The 8,177-nt window shown below is 44.6% G+C and overlaps 1 pseudogene; it reads right to left on the bottom strand.

Moving 5' to 3' along the window:
- Positions 1-1,746: 1,746 nt before the first annotated feature.
- LOC134609376 (uncharacterized) lies at positions 1,747-4,998 on the bottom strand (annotated as a pseudogene).
- Between the last annotated feature and the right edge of the window lie 3,179 nt (positions 4,999-8,177).

The raw sequence follows: 8,177 nt of genomic DNA, 5'->3' as shown, positions 1-8,177 counted from the left end.
TATCTCTATGGGTCCCCTTTTCTTCCTATGATTCACATCATACACTTTAACACCTAAAGTCTCACCTGTTTCAATAGGTAACAAGAAGAAGGATGGTTTGAGCATACCCAACACACATGCCCCTTCCCAGTCCTGTGGCAACTCCGAATAGGCTTTCTTACCACAGATCCAGTACAAATTTGCTGGGGCTCTCCAGGTAGATGTGATGGATAGATCAAACCACACATCCTTTAAATTGGCGTATCTAGCAAACGGGTTAGATGGTTCTGAGACATTTGAAGCCGACCACAAAGTTGTATTCTTTGTATCATCATCATAAGCTTTTTGCCCTAGACAAGTTAATTCTCCTACAGAAGTATTATACATCATTCCTTTCCTTGCTATGCAAACATAACCTATGATGGAGGTCTTTAATCTCCACTCAGATTTACCTCTAACACTCATATGATAATCGGCTTGTGTAGATATTAATTGGTCAACTGCCTCAGAACCGGACATTACCTCCTTTGCTTCCCAAGGCCATTGGTCTCCCATGTTAGTACCTCCACACACATAGCAGTTGGTAACATTAAGACTACCGGCAATACTTTTGGCTAAATCAATGAACAGGTTTTTAGCATTATGGGGGATCTTATTATCTATGCTCATCTCTTCATAAAAAGAATGGTATACTTGATGAGTTTGGGAGGATACCGTATCAGTCTCTATCCCTATAAACAATACTGTCCCAGGATCTAAACCCGTCCCATATATTTGAAACCCAAATAAATTACCATACTTGTCTAAGAACTTGTCGGGGTTATTTATAAGTATATGGACTGGATTGCATTCCATAGACTTACAATATGGGCTGGTAGGCAACTTAGTCACTATCATGTCCTTGTCTACTGTCTGTCCCCAAGTTGCCCACCCCACACAAGACCAATATGGGCAAAAGTTATAATCTCTATTTGAGCATCTAGGACTCACATATTTATTTTTATTACTGGGACAAATATATTTATCGTTAGACCCATACGTCCTCTCCCATCTAAGATCCCCACATACATTCCACGGCTTTCTACCACTTGATATCGCCTTACACGCATCAAATAGCAGAACACCCGAAGAATATACGGATTCTAATACTGTCTTGTTAATTAGGGTCCCCTGAGGATCTCCATTCCTGAGAGTCAACCAAATTGTACGAGGTTGATACTCCGGACTGAAGCACTTAGGTTCTCCTACTCCTAAATGGCACACACTATATTCTATATTTAGGTTTCTATATCTTGATACATCTCCTTTACACTCGTATTGGGAATGCCAAATTAGGGTTTGGGAAATATGGTTACCTGTTCTAGTAGTCTTAATGCATACCTCACAGCTAGGAGTGTCGGTACCTCTACCTTCCTGAATATAAAAATACACATAAATAAACATTATCAAGAACACATCTTTCGTCATCATCCTCAGTCTTCGTCCGTGCGAAGGCACCTCAGCTTCCAGGATGTAAGGGCTGCAGGGAATGGAGTTCTGCTCGTCTTCACAGGAGTCCCTTCGAGACTTTCCCTGGCTTATATACTATACGTCGGTGGGCGGACAGGCTTTATTATGGCCCTCTCACTCACGCACCAAATCCCTGAAACAATAAAATTTTGTAATCCACAAAGTTCCTCGTTACTCCGACTGAGTTGTGCGTTTCAACCGGATCTTGCAGGGATTCTCTGGATCTGCTGTAACTTGCCAAGAATCGACTGCTGCTGGTTTAACCCTGGAGTGATGTATCCACGGAGTCACTTCGGCTACTTTTATCACTGTAGGGGTAGACAAAAGAACAACATAAGGACCTCTCCACTTGGGCCCTAACGGTACATTATTCCACTCTTTAATCCACACTTGGTCTCCTGGATGGTAACTATGAACTGGGGGATAAATATTCACAGGTAATCTATCTTGTACCCATTTCTGTACCTCCTCCATAGTCTTACCCAACTCTACAACCTGCTGCCGGGTAATTCCTTCTCCCAACTGACTCAAGTCCCCCCTTAAGTTACCAAGTACGGGAGGTGGTCGCCCATACATGATTTCAAAAGGAGAGAGGCCCATCCTTCTGGTAGGGGTACTGCGGATTCGCAATAGAGCTATGGGTAAGAGAACGTTCCATTTAAGTTGGGTTTCCTGACACATTTTAGCCAACTGATTCTTAATAGTTCTATTCATTCTCTCTACCTTACCAAACTCTGGGGTCTATATGCCGTATGAAGCCTCCACTTTATACCAAGCATATGAGTTAGCTGTTGTAGGCACTGATGAACAAAAGCTGGACCATTGTCCGATCCTATAGAGCAGGGTAGTCCATATCGGGGTATTATTTCTCGTAACAGGAATCTCACAACTTCTCCTGCTTTCTCTGTACGAGTAGGACATGCTTCTACCCAGCCTGAATAGGTGCACACAATTACCAACAGGTAACGATGTCCACCCGATTTAGACATCACTGTATAGTCAATTTGTAAATCGGACATGGGGAGTCCCCCATAAACTGGACTCCTGGTGGCTTTACTGGTCCTTGTCTTGCATTATTTTTAGCACACGTTACACATCTTCGTACAATGGCCTGAGTCAAGTTGGACAATCTTGGTATGTAGAAATGTTTTCTGAGAGATTCTTCTGTGCTGTCTCTCCCAGAATGTGTCCCGTTGTGATAATTTTGGACAATTTCTACCGCTAGTGATGCTGGAATGACTATTCTTCCATCTTCAACTGATACCACTTGTTCTCCAAATACTTTCCAGGTTCAGTCTTTAACCACTCCTCTTCTTGAGCTGTATAAACTGGAGTCCATTGAGACAGTGGAGTTGGTATAAGAGCAGCTATATACCCCACATATTCCTGTCTTCCCGATTCAGCGGCACGCTTAGCTGCACTATCTGCCATCCGATTTCCCTTGGTTACATCACCATCTCCTCTCAGATGCGCTCGACAATGTATGATACCGACTTCTTTCGGCTCCCACACTGCTTCCAATAGTTGTAGGATTTCAGCTGCGTACTTGATTTCTTTGCCTTCTGAATTCAATAGTCCTCTTTCTTTATACAAAGCTCCGTGGGCATGAGTGGTTAAAAACGCATATTTGGAGTCCGTGTAGATGTTCACTCTTAAACCTTCAGCCAATTGTAACGCTCGTGTCAGTGCTATCAATTCTGCCTTTTGTGCTGATGTTCCTTTCGCCAGTGGCCGAGCTTCTATCACCTTGTCTATTGTTGTTACTGCATATCCTGCATAGCGGATCCCTTCTTTCACATAACTACTGCCGTCGGTATAATATTGAACATCGGGGTTCTGGATGGGAAAATCACGAAGATCTGGTCTACTTGAAAATACTTCATCCATTACTTCCAAACAATCATGTTGACTTTCAGTAGGTTGTGGCAAAAGGGTAGCTGGATTTAAGGTGTTTACAGTCTCTAAATGCACTCTTGGGTTTTCACACAACATTGCTTGATACTTGGTCATACGGCTGTTACTAAACCAATGATTTCCTTTGTAATCCAACAACGTCTGTACTGCATGTGGGACTCGTACATAAAGTTCTTGACCCAGAGTGAGTTTATCGGCTTCAGCTACTAGCAGGGCGGCTGCAGCTACGGCTCTTAGACAAGGTGGAAGTCCGCTGGCCACTGCATCCAATTGCTTAGACATGTAGGCAACAGGTCTTTGCCATGATCCCAAGTACTGTGTCAATACTCCCACAGCCATTCTTCTTTGCTCATGTACATACAGGTAGAATGGTCGTGTATGATCAGGTAGACCTAATGCTGGGGCACTCATCAAAGCCTTCTTCACATCTTCAAATGCCGTTTGCTGTTCTTGAGTCCATAAGAAGGGGTCGTGCTCTGTACCTTTGATAGCTGCATACAGAGGTTTTGCCAGTATCGCGTAGCTGGGAATCCATATCCTACAGAAGCCTGCTGCCCCCAAGAATTCTCGCACTTGTCTTCTATTCTTGGGTATCGGTATTTGGCACACAGCTTCTTTTCTCTCTGGCCCCATAATTCTTTGACCTTCAGAGATATGGAATCCCAGATATTTGACAGTTGGCAAACACAACTGAGCCTTCTTTCTAGACACCTTGTATCCTGCCTTCCAGAGAATGTGTAGTAGATCGTGCGTTGCTTGCTGACATATTTCCTTTGTAACTGCTGCTATCAACAAGTCATCTACATATTGTAACAATACACACTCTCCTGGGATGGACTCGAAATCCAGTAAATCTTAACTTAGAGCTGAACCAAATAGGGTAGGTGAATTTTTAAACCCTTGGGGCAGTCTTGTCCAGGTCATTTGGCGTTTTGAGCCCGTTACAGCGTTTTCCCATTGGAAAGCGAAGATACATTGACTTTCTGCGGCAATTCGGAGGCAAAAGAAGGCATCTTTGAGGTCTAAGACTGTAAAGTAAGTAGCCCCGCCCGGAATTAAAGCAAGCAGGTTATATGGATTTGGTACAACTGGATGTATACTAACAACCGCATCATTGACTGCTCTCAAGTCCTGCACAGGTCGATACTCATCTGTACCGGGCTTTTGAACAGGCAGCAATGGGGTGTTCCAGGGGGAAGTACAGAATTTTAGGATACCATACCGTATGAACTTATCCAGATAAGATTGGATGTTCTTCTTAGCCTTCTGCGGAATGTGATATTGTCTTAGGCTCACTGGATAAACCCCAAGTTTTAGTTCAATTTTAATAGGTGGAATATTGCGGGCCAGTCCTGGTGGGTTGTTCTCTGCCCAAACTCCTGGTATGTTGAATAAGGATTCATCACTCCTAGGGTTTTGGCTAGTCAACGCTGTATAAAGTCGCCACTCTTCTTCCTTTGGTACGGATAATGTCATAATACCTGAAGGTCCATTAAACTTTAAGGATGTTGTTCCATTTGGTAGGAACGTAATATGCGCTTGTAATTTGGATAGCATATCACGTCCCAGCAATTGGACTGGACATTCAGGCATATAAAGGAATTGATGTTTTACTACGTGGCCTCCCAATGTACAGAGTCGACTTTTAAGAACCGGTTTTTCAGCACTTCTTCCAGTTGCTCCTATTACAGTAATAGTCCTTCCAGATGGAGGAGCAACTAGATTAGTCACCACTGAATGTTCAGCACCAGTGTCGATCATGAACGCACTCCTTTTTCCCCCTATTGATACATCGACCATAGGCTCCGCTCGACCAAGGGGGATGGAGCCCGGTCGGTATCAATAGTCCTCCATGACCGTGTCAGCCAATCCTACAAAGTCCCTACCTTCTCTATCACGGGACCTTTGCGCTGCTGGAAAATACCTATCTTCCCTAACACTTCCTCTGTTCCCATTGCTCCCTCTATTACCATTACTCCCTCCGGGGCCTCCTCTACCTCTCGCTCTGCCTCTAAAGTTTCCATAACCTGTCCTAGGTCTGTCTCTCTCATACTGTTCTCTTCGCGGACACTCATTTCTCCAATGCCCTTCTTCCCTACAGTATGCGCACTGATTTCTACTTAGAGGTTCCTCATTCCACTTACTATCGCCTCTATCTGGGCCCCGTCTATCTACGCTATCATATCTGCCTTTCTACGCATCTTGCGCTCTTCCTCTTTCTTACTTTCTGTTTCCCTGTTCATGTATACTTTATTCGCTACCTCCATTAGTTGGGTGATAGACATACCTGCAAACCCTTCTAACTTCTGTAGCTTGCGCTTAATATCTCCGTAAGCTTGGCTGACAAAGGCGGAGTTCACCATTCGGGAATTATCTGCGTCTTCCGGATTAAAGGGGGTATACAAGCGGTATGCCTCCAATAATCGGTCATAAAAGACACTGGGCGCTTCATCACTTTTCTGAATCACCTCAACTGTCTTCGACATATTAATGGCTTTCTTTCCTCCAGCTTTCATGCCAGCAATTATAGCGTCTCTATAGGCTCTGAGTTGAACCATATCGGCACCATTTACATTCCAATCGGGATCGGTGTTAGGATAATGTGTTGCGGCCCATGCTGATGGATTGGCTTGATTCAAAGCACGGGCTTTATCCTCTAGCGCTTTAATGGCCGCTTGATTAATTCTTGTCCTTTCCTCATTATTGAACAAAGTCATTAATAACTGCTGGCAATCAGCCCATGTCGGGTTATGTGTCTGAACTATTGAGGTGAACAGATCGGTCATAGCTTGTGGTTTCTCAGTATACGAGGAATTGTGGGTCTTCCAATTCAAGAGATCGGTAGTCGTGAACGGGACATATACGAAGACTGGGTCAGCATGTGCCATTTGACCTGCGGCATCGAGATAGGCTGACCCGGGATTCAGACGAAGAGGCATCTGATAATGTTTTAATTGTTGGGTACCGGTCAGTTGTCGGGTTAGTATGGGGCTACGTGGAGGGGCGTCAGTTAGAGGTTCCGGTCGGGGGGGTAATAAAACATGAGGATGTGGGAGCTTGGTTTTGGGAAAAATTAGTAAATAAAACACTTCGAGCCGAGCTAGAAGAAGCTTGACCGGAAGTCTGAAGTGGCGCCAAATCAGGATATTCAGATCTAATGGGGGTTGGCTCTGGTTCCGGAAGGGGAGATTTAGTACGAGAGGGGGTTTCTGTACTGGAGGAGGAAGCGGAAGTGGATGAGGGCAATGAGGGAAGGGGTGCAGGACTTCCTGCATTCGCGTCACTTCCTCTTAAAGGAAAGTAAGGGGGCGGCAAAGGGATCTCGGACTCAGGGGGCGTGTCCAAAATGGGCCTAACACCAGTCCTAGTGGACAAACAAGTCCTAGCCACCATGAGGCGACATTGCTCCTCGTGGCATGTCTGAATCCATTTTGGCGAGTCATTTACGGCCTGTCTCCAACAATCAATATAAGGAAACTGCCCGTAAAGTTCAGGCCTACCCGATACAGCCACGTGTAAGCGCTGTACCAGAGTTGGATCCAAACTGCCACGTGGCGGCCATGCCGCAACCAAAGTAGGCCACTCCCTAGTACACAAAGTGACCAAACGTACAGGAGACATTTTAACCCCAAAATCACATGTTTTGAATCCCTTTTTAAAATTCTTCACCATACAACCTAAGGGATCCGGAATCGTTGACTGCGACGCACCCATACTTATCAATGGAACGTCGTTGACAACGAATACTATGCACGCGTACTATTCAACAGTCACACCCGTTTCCTCTGGCAACAGCACCACGTGGTACAGTTACCAAGTGAAACGTACACAATAACACAATAAACACTCAGGGAATTCCCGTACACACACAGCTGTTACACCAGTCACTAGATAATCAATATTATGCCCTTTGGCGAAACTATACAGTCACCCACGCTATAATTCTCTATATACGAATTACCCGTCTATAACACACCCCAGTAACATCGTCTTTTACAAATAGCGGTTACAGTACGGTTAGCATAGGTCAAAGCACAATTTAAGGTCACAATACAATTATTAGTGGTTATGGTGTTAAACATGCAATAGACGACAATGATTAGTACTTATATACAGTGTCAGTAAATATACAGGGTTATGGTACCGTGCACTATAATAGAGCAACACACTATTAACACTCTCGCTAGACGGCTGAGCTCGCACTATCTAACAAGATATACACTTTACTAAACAATCTTTAACACATTTACAATTCCCAACTAAACTATTGGCCAGTACCTTGAATGGACTACCTAAAACTATGTACACCCGTTTTGGTTAGCCACACTGCCCAAGCACCACATATAGCGAGCTAGAGGACCGAATTTACACAGACGCCTCTTAGTCGATTACTATCAAAAATCTAGTGGGTTCCAAATTTACACGCCTTCCCACTTAGCCAAGATAGGTTGAGAGCTAGCGAACCGAATTTACACAGACGCCGCTTAGTCTCCCGGTCCCTCCGACCTAGCGAACAAAATATACACCCTAGAACGCTAGTCTAGACAAGACACCGGTGTCCGGCTAGGGCTATTTACACCAGAACCCAGCCTGACTAACAAAATCAAACGGTCTGACTAAAGAGCATTCGATGGAGCGGTGCGCCTTCGCTCCTTCCCTCCGACAGAGGGGGCAGATTCCATACACAATTCAAACCCCTTATGGGCCTACCGCACAATCGGTATACCCCTAGTGGTAGTTGTCTTACCTCCTCGTTCCTGAACCTGAGTTCACAC

Source organism: Pelobates fuscus, chromosome 4 (genome assembly GCF_036172605.1).
Source record: "Pelobates fuscus isolate aPelFus1 chromosome 4, aPelFus1.pri, whole genome shotgun sequence".
Classification (NCBI taxonomy): Eukaryota; Metazoa; Chordata; class Amphibia; order Anura; family Pelobatidae; genus Pelobates; species Pelobates fuscus.
This window is presented reverse-complemented; position numbering and strand designations above follow the sequence as displayed.